The 22,932-nt window shown below is 48.5% G+C and overlaps 2 long non-coding RNA genes across 2 annotated transcripts in view; both read left to right on the top strand.

Moving 5' to 3' along the window:
- The window catches only part of LOC125111833 (uncharacterized), a 76,322-nt gene extending 72,795 nt beyond the window's left edge, over positions 1-3,527 (top strand). Inside the window, exon 6 of the long non-coding RNA XR_007130949.1 lies at positions 3,390-3,527. This is a non-coding gene — a long non-coding RNA (uncharacterized LOC125111833). The remainder of the gene's footprint in view (positions 1-3,389) is intronic.
- Positions 3,528-8,043: 4,516 nt separating this feature from the next.
- The window catches only part of LOC125111200 (uncharacterized), a 235,193-nt gene continuing 220,304 nt past the window's right edge, over positions 8,044-22,932 (top strand). Inside the window, exon 1 of the long non-coding RNA XR_007130842.1 lies at positions 8,044-8,136. This is a non-coding gene — a long non-coding RNA (uncharacterized LOC125111200). The remainder of the gene's footprint in view (positions 8,137-22,932) is intronic.

Raw genomic sequence — 22,932 nt, 5'->3', positions numbered from 1 at the left:
GCATGACCTTTCTTCCCTCCTTATATGACTTGCTTGGCTTAAAATTACCCTTTAATTCTTTTCTGAGAACTTAGTACATTTTTCTCTGTAAGTTCTCTTCCTAGGAATGTATGAACCAGCCCTTTCTCCTCTATCTCATCTTAGGTGCTGCTAGCAAAGGCATGAAATAGTTTAGGTGGATTTCATCATGTTCTTGTGCTCTGATTCAGCACCCATCCTCTGGGTAAGACGTAAAACAAAGGTCCTAACTGTAGGTCTGTGCTAAGAATTCCTCTAAATTCCCAGATACTGTTAGCAAGGGCGAATGGGCCCATTGAATGTTCAAGCAACATTCCTAAGTGCCTCCCCTGTTCCAGGAGCTGGGCTAAGGGTCTGAGATACAGAGGTGAGCAAAGCATATTTGCCTCCTTTGATGAATTTACAGACAGACCCACAAACAAGACGTTCCCGTCAGGTGTGGGGGAGTCCTCTCTTTAGACACACCAAATCTGTTGGTCATGTGTAGGGTGGGTCATGGAGGTAGCTGTGGACTCTGCATTTTCACCAGGCCACCCTGGGTGATTTTTCTGTTCCCTGAAGTTTGAGAACCACTGTTCAAATGGCCTGGAAGAAATTGGTCTCTCAATTCTGATTACTTTTCACATAAGAATTACACCTATGTTCTTCATGTGAGATGCTGGATGTTTAAGCTCCAAAATAATCCTCACCTGTAAAAATAGGGTTAGTTATTTCTTGGGCATTTGCTGTGTTCCAGGTGTTTAATTGGTCCAGCGACTTCATGAATCCATATTCTTATCCCACTTCTCAGATGATGATTGACAAGGTTAAGCAATTTGCTAGTAAATCTTCCTGACTCAAGCCCCTCTGTAATTCTGACCAAGACACTTGTCTTCCTGGACGTTCTCTTCTCAGGGCTGTTAACTCCAGGTGAGCACCCACTTGAGACAGGCCTTTCATGCCTCAAGGCCTCTGCAGGGGAAGGAGCTGATTCACCTGGTGGTGGCCAGCGTGATGGAGTTCCACTGTGGCACAGCAGAAACGAATCTGACTAAGAACCATGAGGTTGCATATTCAATACTTGGCCTTGCTCAGTGGGTTAAAGATCAGGCATTGCCGTGAGCTGTGGTGTAGTTTGCAGACGCGGCTCTGATCTGGCGTTGCCGTGGCCCCAATTGGGACCCATAACCTGGACCTGTAACCTCCATATGCTGTGGGTGAGGCCTTAAAAAGAAAAAAAACAAAAAACAAAAAAACCCCAAAACCCAAACCAAACAGCAAGGGGCTTGGGATGTGGCAGCAAAGGGTTGGGAAGCCCAAGGCTGAGGCAACCCTGGATAGGAGAATCCAGTGACCCTCAGCTCCCCATGTTCCCCTGCCCACCCACCCCCCCCCCCCGCCTCTTTTGCTGTGTTCCCCTCTCTGTGTTTATATTCCACCTTGTAATTAAGCAATCAGCTTTTTCTCAGTGATTATCCATGGTCTCAGCTGGCAAAAGTCACTCCATCTTTGGCTCTATGCCTTCTAGTCAGAATGTTGCCCAGCACACATGTTAATCACCCAGAAACCCCGCTGCCCTGCTTGGCATGCTTGCTTCGCAGCCCACTCAAGCAACTTGCCCTGAGGTGCAGCTGCCCCACCTGGCCTGCCCAGGGCGCCATCACCTGAAGTTTCTCTGCAGGACGTTGGGCTTTGTGAATTTGGCAAGATCTGCTTCTGCCCCCTGAGGTGGGTGAGGACCATTGTCCCCTGTTCACGCTCCAAAGGGGTTCAGCAGGTAGGGCTCCCACTGGTATGTCCTTGCAGAGCTTGCTCCGTCCAGGACAAATCACTGGAGAATAATAGACGGCACTGAGTGAGCCCCTGAGAGTGGACTTATCAGCCTTCCACCCTTGACATTCCGAACACAGTGGAACACACAATTGGCAAGTTCCAGGGTGAAGTCTCTCCCCTGCTTACAAAATAACTACGAGGTGGAGGGCTTTTAAAAACATGTACACGAAAGGGTTACAGTGTGAATAGGTTTTGAAAGAAAGCCGTCCTTTCGTCTTAGTTCTCTCTCCTGTCTTTTATCTCTACATCTATCCTCCTCTTTGCCAGGGCGGTCAGCTTCCACCTCTGAGTGTTCCCTCCCTTCCTCCCCCTTTTGAATTATTCTTTGACAGTCCTTCAATCCTTGTGTGATCTGGCCAGGAGCTCAATTTGATTTCATGCTGCCCCCATGAGAGGGCGCGCTATGACACACAAAAAGACTCAGAAACAGCTGAGGATGCACTGCCTGGGCTTTTGTAAGCTGCTTGAGGGCACAATTTATATCTTAGTGTTCTTTGTATCTTTATCATCCCCTCCCCTGTTACTAGTATTTCGTACGTGTGCACTTAATGGACAAAAGGGTGAATGTAGAGTCAAAGGGGAGCTCAGGTTCTGCGTCACTTAGAACCAGGATTTGTTGTCTCTCAAATAAGCATCTTCATGTAATTCACAGCGTCCTTATCTCATCTGAGGTTTGCTGGTTGATGAATGAAGACAACAGTCATGCGATCGTGATGCCTTTTTTGCTTCACACATGGTTCCTCTCTGGGGCTCACATGGCAGATCCTACGGCCTGATGACATCTTCTGCTGGGGTCTCTGAGCCACCTTCAGCAAACTCTTCTCCTATGTGCCAGTCATCACACTGGGTCACCTGTTCCTGGTGGCAGAGAAGGAGAATGTGGGAGCAGGGAGGGGCAGATGAAGGGATGGTACAGGGGGTATGAATGAGTCAGAGGGCCTCGTAGAAGAGGACATAGTACATAAGGTCAGAAAAGCCCAGAAGCCCACCCATTCGGCTCATATTTATTGAGGAACTACTATTCGCCAGGCATTGTGGCCAGTTCTGGGTATGCAGTGGGGCAAAAGCAATCGTGGTGTTGGCTGTCAGGAATGCATCTTCTAACTTAGAATGGAGTTGCCCAGTCTTTGCTGTGCACACACATCATCTGGGTATCTTGTTGCAATCAGGATTCTGACTCAGTAGGTCTGAGAGAGGCCTGATGCTCTGCAGGTCTAACAAGCTCCGTGGTGCTGCTCTGGCAGTTGGTTTGTGGACAACACGTTGAGGTGCAAGGATCAAGAGGAGATGATGAGTCTTGAAGGAGCCAAAAATCCTGGTGAGAGGAGGAAAGCCCAAACCACGTCTGTAGCCAGACTGGACAGGAGAGGAGTTTTGATCCAACAGAGGGGTAAGCTTTTGAGGAATCAAGAAAGAAGTAAGTGGAAATGGAGGGGAAAGACTGAGCTTGGTACAGAAAGGAAAACACGGAAAGGGAATGGTGGTAGGAGCCGGCCAGGAGGTGGGGCATGAGAATCCTGGAGATGAAAGTTCAAGGCCTTGTGTTGCTCTTCCTCCAGAAACAGGCTCATTGTAAAAGCCAGGCCAGGAGCAAGGAGGCCATTGGTGGAAGCCAGAGGAACCAGGATGTCCGGAATGGAAAGGCCTTCTGAATGTGGGCCTCACATGTTGGAAGAAGAAGGAGAGAAACAGAAAATGGTCAAGTGAGTAATACCCTGCAAATGTGCGCCAGGAGTAGGGGCGAGCTGGCCTGGATTAGCGGGAAGCACCAGTTCCAGAGAAAAATGATGCGTCTGTCTATTGTCAGGGAGAGGCTGTAGCTTGAAGTCGGTGAACAAAGTAGTTCTTAAGGGATCTCCTTAAATGATGGGATAAAAGCAGTTTGCAGTCAGCCTGAGGACATGTAGGTATTATGTAAATGGACCTTTCCAGATGGCTAAGAGGACTTGAAAACAGTCCTTCCTTACACAATTGAAATACTCCTTCCGTGGTGTAAAGCCGTGAGTTAGTGACCTCTGATCGAATCAACATCTCTTGAGTCCCCTCTCTATCACTACATCTCTGGAAGAGGGGCTTGGTGGAACCAATAGCAGTTCCAGCAAATGCGTGGGCCACAGGTGGTTCTGTATGAATCCTCCCTCCAGACTCTTCCCTTCCCCCTCTCACTTCCTCTCCTGCCTCGGCATTCAGCGGGCTCCGCCAGCCAATAGCAACACAGTGATGAGATGCTGGGTCATGTGTCTGACTCGATAATCAGAAAAGTCTATGCAACCAAGCGTGGGGTCAGTGGATGGAAGGCTCTGAGCTCATGGCTGTTGAGAAAGCACATCACTGAGATGGGGAAGGAAAGATCCCGTCGTTTGTCTGCACCTGATCAGTCCTATCTTCCTAGAGCCTTTTGCTCTTTCTCTCCCTTGCCTCCCACATGGTTTTTCTCAGCATCTCTGGCTTTCATCAACAAATGACACCGTTGTCACTAGAGAAGGAGCAGCAGACAGGAAGGAAAAAGGCCAGGGTCTACTCTGCCAGCAGTGAGGCACAGGCCACTTCAGTGGCTCCTGAAATGGGTCTCCCTTAAAGCAGAAAGCAGGTTGGCTGGTTTTCCTCTGTTCCCTAAAAGAAAGTGCTGGAGTGTGATGGAGATAGGTGAGAGGGAGGAGCTCTGCCAGGGCACGAGCTGTTGGGACTGTAATAGAGCATGCAATCACCCCGGGTCTAGAAAGATAGGGGGATTTTCATTTCTCTTGGGGATCCTGGGAGTGTGATCTCACAGGGAGACCTGTGAGGTTACTCTTCCTCTTCTGATGCTGGATTTCTCCTATCTGCCTTGTCTGGGGATATCCAGGGGTCTTCTCCAGCTGCAGGACTGCTGGAGTCCATGGCCCTCCCCCCACCCCATCCTTCATCAGGCCTTGAGCTCCCTAGAGGGCCTTTAGGGGTAGGGCACCTGGTCCTGGGCACAGTCCTGCTGGACTTAACTGCTCCAGCTGCCGGGCCCAGGGGTGGGGCCTCGGGGTTCAGCTGCCAGATAGCCACTGAGGACAACTCCCTGTCATCCCAGCTATTGACTGCTCCTTCTCCTTAGGAGCCCAAGGTAGCCATCAGCCACAGGAGTCTCTATGCCCATGTGGCAGCCTCTGAGTTAGAATTATGGGGGCCACAGAGAAGCATGAGACCTCATTCTTACCTGAGCACCCCAGGAACATTCAGCCTGTCTGAAAAGACCAGCCATGCTCACCAATAGATGAAATGCAACCTGCCCAGTCCAGGAGCCCCACACACAAGGGTGAAATGCTGCCAGCTCGTGAGTGCCTGGGTTGGAGCCAGCGCTGGAATGAGGGATGTACACAACCATTGGGATAATTACCCCCCATTTGTGTCAACCAAGCCCCTCGAAATGTAGATGAAATTGCTTTGAATAAGCTCTTAAGTCCATGGATTATTAAGTTAAAGCCTTTTCCAAGATTTTGACTAATCCCGGAAGCAGCGGGTGGGTAGACTTTTGGCAAAGTTAAATTGGCAGTATCCTTACTGCCTTTACCTCTTAGATTCTACCTTTCTTGCAGGACATCTCCCTCCCTCACCAAGCTCATCCCAATGTGAAACTTGGATCTCTTTAAAGTCCTTCCTCCCCAACTAAAACAAAGTCACTCTCACCAAGCACTGTGCTGTTGTACTACAGACCTTGGAAAGCACCACTGGGCAGGACAGACCTCTGCCGTCTCTGGGCTTCCTTATGCTGCTCTCGTCTTCTGACTCACTTCTCTCTGCCTGTCTCTGAACAGTACTTCCATCTTCAGAACAGCCGCCACCCTCCCCCTTCCTCAGAGCCTGGTGCCCTCTGATTTCCGGGACTGGGGAGAAGGACCTCATTCCTATCAGAAGCACTTGCCAAATCTATTCCCAATAAGGCTGCTTTCATCTGAAGAGAGCCTTTCCTACCAGCTCTTACAGGAATACGAAGTCTTCCATTCTGCCACCTTTTAGGTGAATGGACTTTGGGGATCACCCTCTTTTCACAGATAATGAACCTGTGACTCAGATAATTCAGGAAGATAAGAGGTGACCAGCTTATATCTGGAATCTAATATATGGCACAAACGAAACTACAAAAAACAAACTCATGGACTTGGAGGATAGACTTGTGGTTGCAAGAGTGGGGAGGGGGTGGTATGGACTGGAAGTTTGGGGTCAGATGCAAATTATTGCATTTGGAGAGGATAAGCAATGAGATCCTGCTGTATAACACAGGAACTATATCTAGTCACTTGCTCACCCAGCGAGCCCAGCTCTCCTCTCTCTCTCTTTTTTTTTTTTTTTTTGGCCATGCCCACAGCATGCAGAAGTTCCTAGGCTGGGAGAGAACAAACTTGAGCCACAGCAGTAACAATGCTGAATCCTCCACCACTAGGCCTCCAGGGAACTCCCCCAGCTCTGCTCTTATCAAGACCTTTCAACTGATGGAACCCAGCTCACTGAGGGTAACCTCCCTTCCTTACAATTATCTAATTGTGGATTTCAATCTCATTTTTAAAATATCTTTGCAGCAACATGCAGGCTAGTGTTTGAATAACTGGAGATTGTCGCCTAGCCAAGTGTGACACATAAAACCAACTGTCATACACATGAAACTGTGAGCTCCTCAAGGCATCTCTGCATTCACAGGCCTGGCATCACGCTGCTACCAGGAAGGCTCTCAGTCACTGTTCCATGAATGTGTCAGTAGAGGTTGGAGTATAGAGTCCCTGAGGGTCTTTCTAAGTAGGTTGAGTTTTGTCCTAAAGGCAATGGGGAGCCATTGCAGGCTCTTGAGCAAGAATGGAAGGGATGGAGCTGCTGCTTTCTTTCTCTATGGAAGCCCTGTGCCAGCAGAGAGCTCCCCTCTGAGAGAGGGAGGATCAAAGTCTGATGCCTGCATCCCTGGTGGGTGGATTGCTCCTTTTTAGGAGACATTTCTCTCCAGTTCTTTCTAAAGGGTAGAGACTCCCTGGGGAACGTTTTGCAGACAAGCCACTAAATTTAGTCCTCTGTCTTTTTACACAAGCAAAACCAAACCATGTATTTTACCCTAACATTATGCCCGGGGTTTGAATGGAGTGAGTCCCCTGTGTGGCTGAGATGGAGGGGTCCCTCTCACACATGACCCCGGGGGATACTTTCTTGGGACTACTTCTCTGGGGAGGGGCTTCTTAGATCATTCCCATGGCTGGGGTGGCTGGGTCGTGACTTAGACAAGGCAGCCCGTGGGTTCGCAGACCCCACGTGATGTGCGTTATGCCGCAGAAGACACAAAACAAGGGCTCTTACACCTTAATCAGAGAACCAAGAACACAGCGTCTAATTTATTGCTCTACCTCCAAACTCCTGCATAGCCTCCACCGCCTCAGACCCTCAGGAAAACCCCATCAGAAAACTCCTGGCTGCCCTGCAGATCCAGGGGTGTTACTGCACAGCCGAGGCCTGTGGGCTGAACGGTTGGCTCACCCGGCCCAGGATGGAGCCAGACCAAAGAGCCACTAGCAGCTTTGACTGTGGAGGAATGTACTGATTTACTCTTTGAATGCTCTGATGCACGAACTGTCTGTCTCATAACCCTTCCACTCACCTAAACACATCATTTTGGCTTTTGAAAGGATGTAATATTACTTCCAATCACATTATTATAATTCTTAATGAGCCTCTGAGGACTTTTCAGCTGCTTCCAGGATTCCTTGAAGATGTTTAAAGATTCCCCATTGGGTTTAGGGACCCATAGAATAGAGCATCATATACGCTCCCACATGAGATCGTACCCTTCCCATGGACCAGGAGGCCCCTACGAGGCTTGTCGTTTCATCCTGCTGTTCTGGGCTACCTCAAACTAAGGGAATTCAATTCCAATCAGAACCAATATATACTAACCCCCTCCTATGCCATTCCCAGTGTATACAAAAATGAGCGAGTTCAGAGTTCTTTTCATGGCTCAGCAGTTAATGAACCCGACTAGGATCCTTGAGGATTGGGGTTCGATCCTTGGCCTCGCTCAATGGGTTGCAGATCTGTCATTGCCGTGAGCTGTGGTGTAGGTCACAGACATGGCTTGAATCCTGCATTGCTGTGGCTGTGGTGTAGGCAGCAGCTGTAACTTCGATTTAACCTCTAACCTGGGAACTTCCATATGGCACAGGTGTGTTCCCAAAAAGCAAAAAAAAAAAAAAATCGAAGATGAGCAAGTTGAACATGGTCAACTGTCCTCAAGGAAGACAACAATGTCCGGGAGACAGATACAGATCGTGACGATGTGGGATGGTCCAGGCAGAGCTAAAGGTGGGTCCAGGCTGCCAGGTGGTCCTGGAGGAGGGCATGGAATCCATTGCGGCTAGGACAGACTTTCTAGAGGTAGAAACACCTGCACTGGTCTTGGAGGAGGGGTAAGAGTTTCCAGGTGAAAAAGAGTATGGAATAAAGTAGAGGAGAGAAGGGCAGTCAAAGCAGAGGAAGTAGAATATGCAAAGTCACAGAGCCGAAAACAGTGGGGACGGGACGGGAACTAAGACTAGACTGGTGATGCTGGCAAGCAAAGGGTAAGACCACACGCAAGCATCCTGACTTTATCTGGGGAAGGGGGTGGCATGGTAGGACTTGGTTTTACAGATACCTCTGTCTGTTGTGTGGAATGGAGAACAGCTGGTTTGGAAGAATGCAAGACCAGAGGCAGGTGGGACTAACTCTGCTGTTTAGGTGAAAGTTGACGTGTCCTTGATCTTGGAGAAGACAGGACCCGTTAAAGAAACATTTGAGAGAAATGATCAGGCCTTGAGGATTTCCTTAAATGTTTTGAAACAGCATGACTGATATTGTGAAATTCGTTCTCCTACCTAGCCTCACTCTTTCCTGCTGCAGTATAAGCATATTCCCTAGCACAGCGATTTAGTCTTCCCACTGAGCACTACCTCTTCACTTCAGGAAAGTCTAGAACTAAGATGCTCAGTGTAGCCTCCATTCCACTCTGTTGGATCTAATGCTTGGCTCTGATTCACTGGAATGTGCTAAGTACAGTTGGTGTGGGAACCCCTGACCTAGTGCCTCTAAGAGTCCCCGACTCCTCTCCTAGGCCTCTCAACTCATCTTGGCTTCTCAGCAGAGCCCTGTGCCGTGTCAGATAGGCATGCCTGCAGGGTCCCTGGAGTTGGGACAGAGCATTATTCTATCAGATAGATTAGCTGCCTAATTTGGGGTGCAGGAGGAGTTTTGGTTAGCACATGTCTGCCAAAATCTCCATGCTTGATGCAGGTGGGTATGTTTTGCTCATGTGTCAGGGGAGCTAATAATACTCTTGCTGTGTGGTTCTCACTGGAATCTAGAGGATCTGGAATGTGCCTCTGGAGGGCTAGTGCCTAGGTAGGGTGATTCACGTGGTGTGGGCTGCTGAGGCAAGGGGCGTGATTTGACCTCTTTCAGTCCATCCTCTGAAGACTCCCTCCTTGTCCTTCTCATCATGCTTCAGAGGCTCAGGAGCTGATGGCCGGGGTGTTCAAAAAAAGCAGCTGGACACTGTAGGTGGCCCTCACCTCCTGACAAGTGAAAGAGGCAGAATCTGCTTTTACTTCTCTGCCCATCCCCCACCCTGAGAAGCGATCCCAGGATTCCGAGCTCAATTCCCTTCACCTGGAAGGTGGCTCCTCTTTACCCTCGGGAAGAGGGGGAGGGCTGCTTGCTTAAAGAACTGGTCCTACACGGGGTTAATGGAAGCCCTGAGCGAGTAGCTATTCATCTTCCCGGGAGACAAACGGTGAGATATAAAGGTAATTCTTTATGGAGGGGGTTGAGCTCTAAGTAGGCAGCCCTGCGGTACTTAATGCAGCTCCTCACAGCCAAACAGCAAGGAAATGGGGCTTCTGAGAATTTCCTGAGCAATCTAAATCTCCTTTTTAACTAGCAAGGAGATGTTCACACAGGAGGGTGGAGACTTCTCGCATGCTGTGCTTCCTTCTAGGGCTTTGAGCCTCACTTCTGAGGCACCCATCTGCCCTCTGAACCTAGAGTTGGGGACCGTCTTTATGGGGAGCCTTGTATTGGTCTTTTTTCCTTCTTCTTCTTTTTGCCTTTTCTAAGGCCACTTCCTGCGGCATATGGAGGTTCCCAGGCTTGGGGCCTAATCAGAGCTGTAGACGCCGGCCTACGCCACAGCCACAGCAACGCGGGATCTGAGCCGCGTCGGCAACCTACACCACACAGCTCTTGGCAACGCCGGATCCTTAACCCACTGAGCAAGGCCAGGGACCAAACCCGCAACCTCATGGTTCCTAGTCAGATTCGTTAACCACTGCACCACGACGGGAACTCCATCGTATTGGTCTTTGAGTCCAGATCCTCAGCCATCCTTTTTGCACGTGGAGGTGAAGGAGGAGTCTTTGAGCGGGAATGAGGAATGCTTAGGAAGTGCCATTGGATACAATTTCCTTACTCTAAAAAAGCAATAAAAGAGCTTCAGGCTTTTCATTATGCTTTCACATGCCCTTGATCCCTGGAGAGCCCCTTGACAGGTGGGGCAGATACTTTTGGTTTTATCTCCATTTTGTTTATTTTAAAATTAATTTTATGGAAGTATAGTTGCTTTACAACGTTGTGCCAATTTTTGCTGTACGGCAAAGTGATTTGGTTTACATATGTATACATACACATACGTATGTAGATACATTTATGCATATATCTACATACACACACAAACATGTATTCTTTTTCATATCTTTTCCATTATGGTTTATTGCCGGATTTTGAATATAATTCCCTGTGCTATATAGTAGGACCTTGTTGTTTAACCATTCTATATATAATAGTGTGCATCTGCTAACCCCAAACTCCCAATCCTTCCAGCTTCTACCAACCCCCTGTTGGCAACCACAAGTCTGTTCTCTGTGTCTAGGAGTTTGTGTTTCATAGATAAGTTTGTTTCATAGTTTATACTCCACATATAAGTGATATTATATGGTATTTGTCTTTTTCTTTCTGACTTACTTCACTTAGGATAATATCTGAGTCCATCCATGTTGCTGCAACTGGTACATTCTTTTTGGTGACTGAGTAGTATTCTATTGTGTATATGTACCACATTTTCTTTATCCATTCATCTGTCAATGGACATTTAGATTGTTTCCACGTCTTGGCTATTATGAATAGTGCTTCTATGAGCAAATATGTGCATGTACCTTTTGAATTATAGTTTTGTCTATGTCCATTTTAAAGAAACGGAGTTGAAAAATGGCAAACTTTGTAGAAAGAGACTTGGAGTGGAGATGAGGAGACATGGGCTCCAGTTACCATCATGGCTAGACTTGTCAAGTCTTAGAACCCTCATTTGTAAGATGAACAACTATTTGGGTGAAATAAGCAGCTTTCAGACTGGAATTCCTGGGACCATGAGTGCCTCTGGGCACCCCTAAGGGATGGCGTGGGAGTGGGGAAGCCAGAACTAAGATTTTTTTTTTTGGTCTTTTTGCCATTTCTAGGGCTGCTTCCCGTGGCATATGGAGGTTCCCAGGCTAGGGGTCTAATCGGAGCTGTAGCCGCCGGCCTACGCCAGAGCCACAGCAACGCGGGATCCGAGCCACGTCTGCAGCCTACACCACAGCTCATGGCAATGCCGGATCCTTAACCCACTGAGCAAGGCCAGGGACCGAACCCACAACCTCACGGTTCCTAGTCGGATTTGTTAACCACTGTGCCACGATGGGAACTCCCCAGAACTAAGAATTTTTATGCCTGCTTCAATCAGAATGCTCTACTTTTATCTGTTATATATTAGGGTTCTGCATGGAATTTCATTTGAAGACAGAGTTTCTGAATTTTAAAAGTTTGAAAACGACTGAGATTAAAATACTGCCTAAGGTCCCTTCACTTTTAATTCTGTGATTCCCTTGAGTCAGATGCTCTCAGCCATGAGCTAATACCCTTACTACACCTTCTCCTAGACAGGTGGGTGACCCAGAAGCAGGATAGCATCTCCTCCGTGGGTGGGGGTTCTGCCTCCAACTGGTTTCCTTCACTTTGATGGAAACATCTCCCCAGTGGAGATGGAGCATGGACTGATTTTTCTGTCTCAGTGTCACCCATGCTTATCACATTGAGGTGGTCACTAAGGAGGGTGGGCAGTTTCACTCCAAGGGGAAAAACTTTTAGAAGGACCTGCTCTCCAGAACATTCACTTGAATTGAACTTGATCTGGAGAGGAAGTAGAGTAGCCTGTGAGGCTAAGGGCAGGAGAACCACTAGGGTGCTGCCTTTAAGCTGTAAAACTAATAAGTTAACACTAAATTGGTGCTAGCTAGTGGGAGGAGGTACCATTTGTTTTTTCGTAGTAAACATTTGTTTTTTCCTAGTAAAGGGAGGTACAAATAAGGTAATGGGTAATGAATAGTGCAGTGGGTGAGATAAGTGTCAAGAGAGTATTAGGTTTCTTTTTTCCTTCCTTCCTTCCTTCCTCTTTCTTTCTTTCTCTCTTTCTTTTTCTTTCTTTCTTTCTTGTAGAAAAAGATAGCTTTATTGCTTTGCCAGGCAGAGGGGCCCACAGCAGGCTAATGCTTTAAAGACTGTGCCCCTAAGTACCACTTTTCAACTGGCTGAGGGAAGACAGTTACTTGAGGAGTGAAATCCTTCATCTGGATCCTGGGGTTGGCACACCCCAGTCCTCCCCGGCTGTCCTGGAGCCTGTGTCTGTGACTGTCCTCTGTGGTACTACTCCTTTGGTAGCTCCACACATCCACACGTGGCCCACAAGGACCAGCCTTGCCCAGGATACGTCACCTCCACACTTGCTTTATTCACTGTTCAGTGACATCCTTCAGCAAGACAGTCAGGGGATCCTGGCTCCCTGCAGCGATGGTGGCCTGGATGGACACACAATCCACATGTGACGCCTTTGGGCTGGGCCCCCACTGTTCACTGCAGACCACTTAATTCTTCTTCTTCTTCTTCTTTTTTTTTTTTCTTTATAGGGCCACACCTGTGATATATGGAGGCTCCCAAGCTAGAGGTCCAATCAGAGCTACAGCTGCTGGTCTACGCCACAGCCACAGCAATGCCAGATCCAAGCAGCGTCTGCAACCTACACCACGGCTCATGGCAATACTGGATCCTTAACCCACTGAGCTAGGCCAGGAATCGAACCTGCAACCTCATGGTTCCTAGTCAGATTCATTTCTGCTGCGCCACAACAGGAATTCTCAGACCACTTCATATTCGCCTTTGTCTATGAGACACACACACAAACACACACAAAATCATTAAGGCTCAGAGCCCCTTTGTTCTCTTGGCTAAAGGGGGGCAAACTCTGGGCTTGGGCTTCTCACTGAATTACATATGCATTGCTATCTCTAAAGCCCTGAGTCTCTTACCACGTGAGTAATTGATACAACCAAAAATATTTAGTGGCAGATTTGGAATGTGAGCTCTTTGGAGGGGAAGACACTTAAACAACCTGCCAGTTTTTAGTCTAGATTCAGGTCGCATCTTTCTTCCACTCTGCAAGCCTAAGACCTGAGCAGATACCTGGGGTCCAGCATGATGGAGAAGTGGGTGGTCTTATTGTTGGATGTCATGACCTGAGATGGGAGAGAAATGAAAAGAATTTTTTTTTTTTTTTCATTTTTGAAACCATCCTTTCTACTTCCATCCCCTCTTCAGGGATGAAGCCACATTCCAGTCACTAATCACAGATCCTGGGGCCCCCCAGCAGCCCTTCCTCGTGGTATAGAATCCCAGAGCTGGAGAAGCAGAGGATGGAGCCCACAGTCCTGAAGGCTGGGTGGGTCCCCACAGGCTGGTCTGCTGGACAACCTGGCACCCCCAACCACTCTATTCCCTTCCCACCCCCCATTCTGGAACCCAGCTCTGTTCAAATACTTCATTTTCTCTCCTGGGCCTTCTTGCAAATGCTCTGTTTATCCAGCTCTTTCTCTCTCACACCTGTGGATGGGCAGGCTCCTTCCTCCCTGGATTTCTTACTCCACTGCCCACCCCTCCCCTTGCCTGTACTTACGCTCTACTCAGTTGCTCTTGATACCAGATAATTAGGTTTCAGATTGTAGGGCCTTGGATGGATTTAAAGATGTCAGTTTATTGCTTTCTACATTACAGTCAAACCCTTTTAATATCACTGTTGTTTTAAGGGCACTGCTTCCTGCCCAGCCTGTGGGGGCCTTGGGCCCTGCCTTTCCCCCACTTGTCCTCTAGAGGCGCCTTGGCGCTGTCTGCCTTGTCACGGGGACCCCTGGCCATTTCCCCCAGAGCACTAGGCTGCTGCCTGCTCACCTACACCGCAGCAACGTGAACAAATGCAAGTGGTTTGCCCCTTTCTCAAGCTGAATTTTCTTTCCCCTTGTTGCTATTAAGCGCAAGATGAGCGATCCTGGATGACCCAGGGGAAAAAAAAATCTTCTGGGCTTTGGTCCAGCTCCCTTTTGGAATAAAGGAACTGTGTGGGTGTGGGTGGTGGGGGAGTTGTGCGGGGCGGGATGGGGGGGGCAGTGAGAGAAGGAAATTTCTGTTTATCATTGAATGAAGTCATTTGATAAGCAGTAAGCTGTGGCCAGATTCCAAGAACAAAGTATTGTTAATTGAGTATGGTTTGGTTTTTAGCTTTCTTTCAACCCCTCTGTCCCTCAGTATTTTTACCTACGAAATGCGGATACTAGTGCCTAATGAGGCTGTTATGAAGCATGAATGAGAATACATATATATGTGTATATAATATACTTTCTTTGGCCTTTCTCTTTCTCTCTCTCTACATGAACAACGGTATCTGGCAAATGCTAAATAAATGTTATTTATTATCCTGACTATGATTGTGTAGGCAACACAGCCCTAGAGACATAGGCCTGCAGGTTCCATAACTTACTTGCTGTAGGGATACAGCCAATTATTTAATATTGTTATCATTTGTTATTTATATTAAGGTAGTATTTTTACCCTATTATTCTTTATTAGCAATTAGGTGTTATCTCTGAGCCCACACACTTTCCCTGGCAAGTGGGGTGGGAGACGGCTGCCTGTGTCCTTTGCAGGGGTCACGTGAGAGGACCCTGTGTGTGCAGGGAGGTGAGGGTCAGGCAGCTGTGGGGACCACTGCGCCTGGCAAGTGTGTAGTGGACACGTATCAGCTGTGTGGATGCTGCTTTCTACTGGGTGGGGTTGAGCCAGGTGACATGTGGGCTCTGCCAGCTGGAATGTTCTGAGAATCTGAGATTCTAAGGAGCACAAACAGGGTCAGCAGACAGATGCCAAGCCTGGCTTTCTTGAGTGTGGGGACTAGTCTTTAATAGTGACACTGAGGCTATAAGCCAGGACAAAGCCCCCTGGCTGCATGAGCAGATGCATGTGGAAACTTGAGTGGGGGGGTGTGGGGGCGTGGAGAACATGTCATCCGAGGGCTGGATGGGTAACCCTGGGGGCAGCAAGGCCTGTTGCCAGGCAACAAGGGCAATGACACAGTCATGGGATAATGGTGACCTTCCCTCGGTGAGACATGGTGACTTAACAATCCGGCTGGTGAGGGCATGGGGGCACACTCTTAGATTTCCCTGAGAGACCCCTGGTCAAGGAGGGAACCAACTGTGTCAGGGTGGCCATGTGGCTCCCCATCTTGGGACCTCGGCACCCTCATCTGTAAAATGGAACATATATTGGTTGGAAAGATGAGTCTTGAGGTTCTTTCCAGTTCTGACATGCTACAAGTTCATTATTTCTTTTCTTCTAGATACCTCTGGCTAGCAGCCCGGACTAAAGCTGGTCTCTGTGTAGGATTTTTTTTTTTTTTTTTTTTTACCTACTTTCTTACCCAGCCTTTTCATTCATCTTCATTCTCTGGTACAGGATAAATGCATGCTTTCAGCTACTTAGAAAACTCTTTTCCCCCATTTTTCTTCTTAAGCATTGAAATAAATGAGATCTGGTATGTAAAGTGCTTAGCACAATGCCCGGCTCATAATAATGTATTCATATGTATATGTATATATTCTCCTAATATATGTCTTCCTCTGCCTTTTTCCTCTAACCTAAATATCGATGTCATTTTTCAGTTTTTAAAACTCAGGCCACTTAGCTTTTCTTTGCAATGAAAAACTTTCTTTTGAAAGCGGCTCCTACATTTGCATTTGCAGCGTGGAGGGCCCAGTCACTTTGGGGAGCCCAGCACCTGTGTCACATGCTGACAAAGGCCAGGCCCTGTCTTCAGCTTTAACCAAGTTTCCAGAGGCACCTGTTTTCTAGAGACACGGCCCTGGCTCAGTTCAGGTGGGACGTGTGAAGCTGGGATGCTGATGCAGGAAGGAGCAGCTTGCCTATGAGGCCTAAGAAACTCAAAAGCTGACTCTGAGCCGTTGAGTCAATGCTTTCCGACAGTGCTATTCCAAGCAAAAAAATACAGCTCTGTTTCAGATGGGGCTTAAGCTTGCTTTTCTGAATCTGGGCTATCTTCAAATCTGAACAACAACAAAAAATTCTGGACTCCAGTTCACTCGTGTTAACAATGAGGAAAGCCAAGATAGCTTTGCAGATTCTTTCTGAGGCCCCTTCCTCCCTAAGTGCTCAGACCCTGCCCTGCAGCCTCATAGCTGATCTTCAGAACATATTCTAAGGGCTGCGGTGCCCACAGGAAAGATTATTGTTCTCATGTTTCAGAGGAAGAAATGTAGACTCGAGAGGTTATAAATGGATGGTGAAGGGGAAGGAAGGGGACAGCGACTGGCCTTGGGGAGAGTGGCAGGTCCCCTGGTGGACTGAGATTAGAAGCCCTGTCCTGGAGCTGCTGGGGGTGGCTTACAAAAGTCTTACAGACTGACTCCTGGACGCTTCCTCAGAAGCCCCACAAAGAAAGCACATATGCCAGCTTTTCACATATTGATAGAGTCATCTAGAAAATGCTCGTGGCAGGGCAGACCCAGAGCTTTCATCCTGACCGTTGAGATGGGGTAGGAGGCGGGGCTCATAGGGTCACCATCTCCCATGACAAGGGCCTCACAGGGTTGGGACTTTCCATCCCCTCCCTGTCCCAACCGTGAATCTTTCACACTCTGGCCCCTGGGAGAGAGGGAGTCGAAGAAGGCAGGCTGGGGGGATGGGGTGGGGGGCGGTAGATGAGAGAAGATTGAATAAACAGAACTGGAAATAGCCCGAGAGGGGCTTGCTTCTTAAGGAAGAAAGAAAAGGACAAAAGCCAACCAAAAACAGAACAGCGGAGGAGAGAATGGCTCTTAAAAGTGATTGATAGATTTGAAAGATGAAAAGAGATACAGGCAGTGAATATTAAAGGCCTTACGGAAAAACCTAACAGGAAGTCAAAGTGCCAGTGGGTGCCAGTGTCGCCTTTCTGAAAATTGGAAAAATGTTCTTCTGGCCACTCCGGTGCCTCTGGCAAAATCTGTTCCATATTTGTGCCACTCGAGCTAAACTAGTGGCCAACCCTTGCTTTAAAGGGTAATAACTTCTAAGGCTGATCCAGATTGCTGCTGCTAGCAGGGACTCAGAGAGAGATGCCCTGTGGCTGAAGGATTAGAGGAGCCCCAACGTGCCAGCCTCGGGGAGGGGCAGTAGGGTGGGCAGCAGGGAAGGAGAGAGGGGTTGGAAGGTGGGAAAGCAGATAAAGGGCTGGTTCCTGCAGTTTAGGCTTCCTTCATTTATCCCTTCGCCAAGGATTTGATGAGCTTCCTCTGGGTGTCAATCACTGTGCGAGGCGCCATTATCACCCTTCATCTTCACTATACCCCTACAGTATAAATATTATTTTCTCTATTTTACAGATGAAAAAACAGGAGTTCAGGGTACATTTCTGAAGGTAGAGAAGGGAAGGTTTAAATTCTGTTCTGCCTGATTCAAAACCTTACTGCTCGCCATAAAACATGCTACGAGGGAGCTAAAAATGACTAGGATATAAAATATGCTCTGAAGTGGCAATATTTATTGAACACATTTGCCAGAACCAGGTGCTGTTCTAGGCTTTGGGAGTATGACGAAGGCAGAGGCCCTGCTGTCCTGGAGACTAGGAGGTGCTGGTGGGGGGAATGGGATAATAAGCAAACAGAAAGATGGATTATAAAATGCCAGCCAGGGAGTTCCCTGGTGGCTCAGTGGGTTAAGGATCTGGCGTTGTCACTATTGTGGCTCTGGTTATTGCGGTAGCATGGGTTCGATCCCTGGCCCAGGAGCTTCTGCATGCCATGGGTGTGGCCAGTAAAATAAAATATAAAATAAAAATGTCAGCCAGTGTTAAGTGATATGAAGCAAGTAATGCTAGGAGGGGCTGGGGGAAGATGGCAACACCGCTCAGCCACTTAAGAGGGGACGTCAGGGAAGGAGAGGTGGCCCATGAGCAGGGAGGTGCAGAACCAGGACTGTGACACTGACATAGATACTCAACAAACAGCCGTTGAGTGTGTACAGTGCTTTCAACATTGCTCTTGAAACTTTCGTACTTTATTGCATTTGATCAATACATGCAATACCATGGAGAGGGAGTTGCCATTATGCCCATTAAAAAAAAAAATTGAAGGAACTGCAACATGGAGAGTTAAGGGACTAGCCAGAGGCCACACACCTTGTAAACGGAAGTAGATTGACCCCGGTCTAGGCTCTCATTTTCTGATCACAGAGGTCTCCCCGTCTCAAGGCGGACCCCGGTGAGGCCCCCAGAGCCCACCCCATTGAGTCCCATCAAGGTTCAGCCACACAGGAGTCGAGGGGCAGGTTCTAAACCCAGAAAGGAGATTTATTCATAAATCCAGGACTAGCCAAAGCCAAGGGCATGGGGGATTTTTTTTTTAATATGTGTATTCAAAAATGCTAGCCAAGTAATAAGTAGCACAGATGGATCGCTCACTGGGCAGAGATACTGTTCTAGTGTTTTCCATGAATGAGCTCACACAACCCGCATAGCCGCCCTATGATGAAGCCCTAAAGGTGAAGGTATGATTATTGTCCCCAACTAACACTTGAGAAAAGCAAAGAGAAAAGTACCTTTTCCAAGCTGTCAGAGCGTAAGTACTGGAACAAGGATTCAAGCCCAGGCAGGGCCGTGGTGGGAACAGGCTTTCACTCTTACTCTCTACAACCTGCAGCTGGGCCCTCAGAGGTGGGAAGGTGTCAGCAGCTGCAAAGTCACAAAGAGACACACTGAGAGACAGAGGAGGGTGGAGGATCACAGAACAATGACAATGAACCTGGGGGACCCTGGCCCCTCCACCCCTTTATGCTGATTTTGAGGAACTTTGGGTGCAAAGCAGCAAGAAGACAGCAGCTGGAGAAGGGAGGAGGCCTAGGCTCTTGGTCTAGAACTTTCCAGTGGAGTCAAGGGCTCAGGGAAGAAGGTGGCAGGGGAAGAATCAGGGGAGGCGGTTGGCAAAGAATTTTTTTTTTTTTTTTTTTGGCTGTACTCACAGTTCATGGAAGTTCCCAGGCCAGGGGTTGAACTCGAACAGTGACAACTCCAGATCCTTGACCCTCTGCGCCCCAAAGGAGCTCTCTGGCCAAGGATTTGAAGTCTCTAATACGGCCGATGAAGAAGAAGATGAAACCTAAGGTAGGGCCTCGATGTTCTTATTCAGAGACTAGAGGAAATGAATACCAGGGCACCAAGAGCAAAATGCGAGTCAGGAGTTTGTGAGGAAGGAAGTCCACACCTGGGGCAGCCGGTGGTGCAGAGTCAAGGGCAGAAGGTGGTTCTGAGCCCAGGCTGCCCCACGGGGCATGGTCCTGGAGCCACTGGAAGGGCACCCATCCTGGCTCCCTGTACTTTCCCTTGTCTATACAGAAGGGGGAAGAGGCCAGGTCTGTCCTATCTGATCCTTTGCTGCACTGAAGGGAGACATCTGCTTTGCTCTTGCTAATTTAGTGTGGGAAGCCTGGCTCACTCTCGGGTGTAGATAACGATTCCCGCTGGCTGGCAGGCAGGGTGCTGAGCCTGGGGCCCAGCCACAGCCCTCCTTGGCTGGCATTCCATCACCCAGCGGCCCGGTACCCCAGGCAGGCGGCAGCTGGCCAGGCTCCTTATACCAAGAGCTGAGGCCGTGGGCAGGAGGAAGGGCAGGGTTCCTCTTTCATACAGGCTCAGGGCTGCAGCCTCCCAGAATCAGAGCACTCTGCTCAGAGTCCTCTGGGCCAGTTGTTCCCAGATTGAGGCCAAGGGAGTGGGGGATGTTTGAAGGAGATGGTCCGGTCTGGGGGTCCAGAGACGAGAGGAGGTGGTGGGAAGAAGCAGATTTGTCAAGGATGGACATGGTCCCGCGGATTGCTTAGCAGAGCCCTGAGAGGCTGGAGGTCCTGGGCATAGCATCATTCCGCCTGGAAAAGCGCAGGTAACCACACAATCTTCAGAACAGAATAAGTCTTCTTGTACTTGGAATGGCCCACCCCATGCCTCTTGAGGTCCTCCATCTTCAATGCTGACAAGGCAATGGCTGCCTTATCATTTCTGTCTAAACTCCACAAGAAAAGAACTTGGGCCTCATACCTGTGATAGTGATTGACAAAGGAAATGTTAATTCTCAATACCCCAGAGGCATCCTCACTCACCCCTCACTCCTGCTATTGCTCCCATGCCCCAAGCCCTTATCAGTTCTTAAATTCCCAGGTAGGTGCCTGCCTGGGGTGCCGGGCCACTGTGAGCCAGTTATTTCCAGGGTTAGTGTGCCTAACACCCCTGGGTCCCTGTGTGTGGAATGTGGCTGTGAACGGTCTGTTTTGATTAGGTGTGAGGATGCATAGGTGAATAGCTGGGCTCCCAGAAGGGCAGAGTCATGTTAAGATGGCATGGGGTGCCCAGTATCTTCATCTTTGGCATGGGGAAGAGATTAAAGAGAAAAGAGAAAAATAGTGTCTCCAATCTAGAAGAATTACTAGTCTATCTGCTATGCCCCCTACCTCAACCAAGCAGACTTATTCAGATGCTCAGAATCTCTCTCTTTCCTCCCTCTCCCACTCCCCCTCCTGACTTTCTCCCTCTCTAGGACCCAGTCCTGGAGTGGAAGTGGACAGAACCCCAGAATGTACTGCTAGATGCTTCCTTAAGGCGAATCATGTCCTGGCCCTCAAGGAGTTTACATCTTTGCAAGAGGAAAGGGCAATAAGCTATAAGCCTACATGTCTGTGGCCAGGCAAGGAGAGACTTTGGGAAAGGAGGGAAGGCAAGGTCAGAAGTGGTGTAGGAGGGGTGGGCTGGGAAATAGGAAGGCTTGCTCAAGAAGAGTTCCCTGGAGAAGGTGGGCTTTAAGGTGGTGATTAATAATCCAGTTTCTGCCCACTGCTCTGCTTCCCTCTCTCCTCCATGGCCAGAGCCCTAAGGCCATCACACGTCTTATTTGGTATTTACACCACAATTGCTTCCTTGCTGCAGTCATTGAGGTCAGGGTACAATGTTGGCCTTGGTCAGCCAGGTGACCAAACAGAATCCTTTTCTGTAGAAGAGCCCCAGCTGTACCTTCTGGTCCCTGCGTCCTGACCTCAAGGTCTGGAAGGGTGGACCCCAGGGGCCTTCTGGAATGCTGCCTGTGGTATAGCTTTTCCTTGGGAAACCACATCGTGGAGACTGACCACATCCGGTTCCCTGGAGACAGTTGTGTCTAATGAGATGCCAGGTCTGGTCTGCTATCACGAAAGAGGGGCTTGAGGGCTGGAGTTCTGGGTAAAAATCAGACACCAAGGGCTAGTGATTACCAGCTTCCAAGGAGAAGATTGTACTGGAGTGGCTTTATGTCTAAGAGCAGATCAGAAGCTAGGGAAACAACAATTGATCTCAGTCCTCATATCATTTTAAACTAACACCTGATTTGAGTTGTTGTAAGCCAGTCCACAAGTATTTTGTAGCTATCTATAGTATGCCAAGCAGTTTAGCCACAAGGACTTAAGAAGAAATATAAAACTTGATCTGGGAGGAGTTCCCATTGTGGCTCAGCAGTTAATGAGCCCCACTGGTGTCCATGAGGGCACGGGTTCTATCTCTTGCCCGGTGGGTTGGGAATCCCGCATTGCTATGGCTGTGGTGTGGGCCGGCTGCTGCAGCTCTGATTTGACCCCCAGCCTGGGAAGGTCCATCTGCCACGAGTGTGCCCTAAAAAGATATATAAATAAAAAGAACTTGATCTAGGGACCAGGAAAATAGAGTTGGGATTCTGCCCTCAGTCTCTGTCCAGCAACTATAATGGTTCATGAAAATGGCTACTGATCTGTATCACCAGCTCTAGGTCTCTAATCTGAGCTCCAGGGACATAACTCCAACCATTGCCTTAACATCTCTATTATGATATGTGCTCACATCCTCCCCAGACTTGACATGTCCAAAACCAAATTTATCCATCAACTCCACTCCCCCTTCATCCCTCCCAAACCCATCCATTTTCCAAAGTTTGACATTCTTCTGCCCACAGTAAGCTTTTCCACTCTGCTCCCTCTGTCCCACTATTCCTCAAGACAACTCAGATCTTCTGTTTTTTATGTACGAAATGCCTGAGTGCCACAGAGCACAGCAGGGGCTGGCTAGGCTGTGTCACCTGAAGCCCCCCATCTTTAAGGTCTAGAAGAAAATTCACCTCCCATGTGAAGTCTCCCCTACCCTTCCAGGCAGAAGGACCTCTCCCTCCTCTAGGCTCCCACGGCACTTAATCTGAACCTCTTTTCGCTCTGTCTTCCTCCTCCCTTTCAAATACCAGTCTCTAATGTCTTTGTATCTCTGACATATTCCTACTACCCTGTACTTTTAGTAATCTCCCATCCACTAGAAACAGTTCTGTCATTCTGAATTTCCCCCCTTTTTTTTGCACTGACTGGTGCCTTCTTGTAGCCTTCGCAATGAATAGTAATGGATCCCACTTCCAGTGTCCTTGTAGCTGCCACCACAGCACTCAGTTACTGTAAACCTTTTCTTGAAATCCTGTGTGTACTTCCCAGGGATGAGAGAAGACAACGTGGAGCTTCACAAAAAGGGTGACTTTAGAGTCAAATAGATGTGCATTTAATTTGGGTTGTACACCTAGTAGAAGGGTGACCTTGATCAAGCCCCTTAGCTTCTCTGAGCCTCAGCTTTCCCTTGTGTAAGTAGGAGGGTAATGTTTACCTTGACTGTTTCACACTGTGCTCTCT

Source organism: Phacochoerus africanus, chromosome 11, assembly GCF_016906955.1.
Source record: "Phacochoerus africanus isolate WHEZ1 chromosome 11, ROS_Pafr_v1, whole genome shotgun sequence".
Classification (NCBI taxonomy): domain Eukaryota; kingdom Metazoa; phylum Chordata; class Mammalia; order Artiodactyla; family Suidae; genus Phacochoerus; species Phacochoerus africanus.
This window is presented reverse-complemented; position numbering and strand designations above follow the sequence as displayed.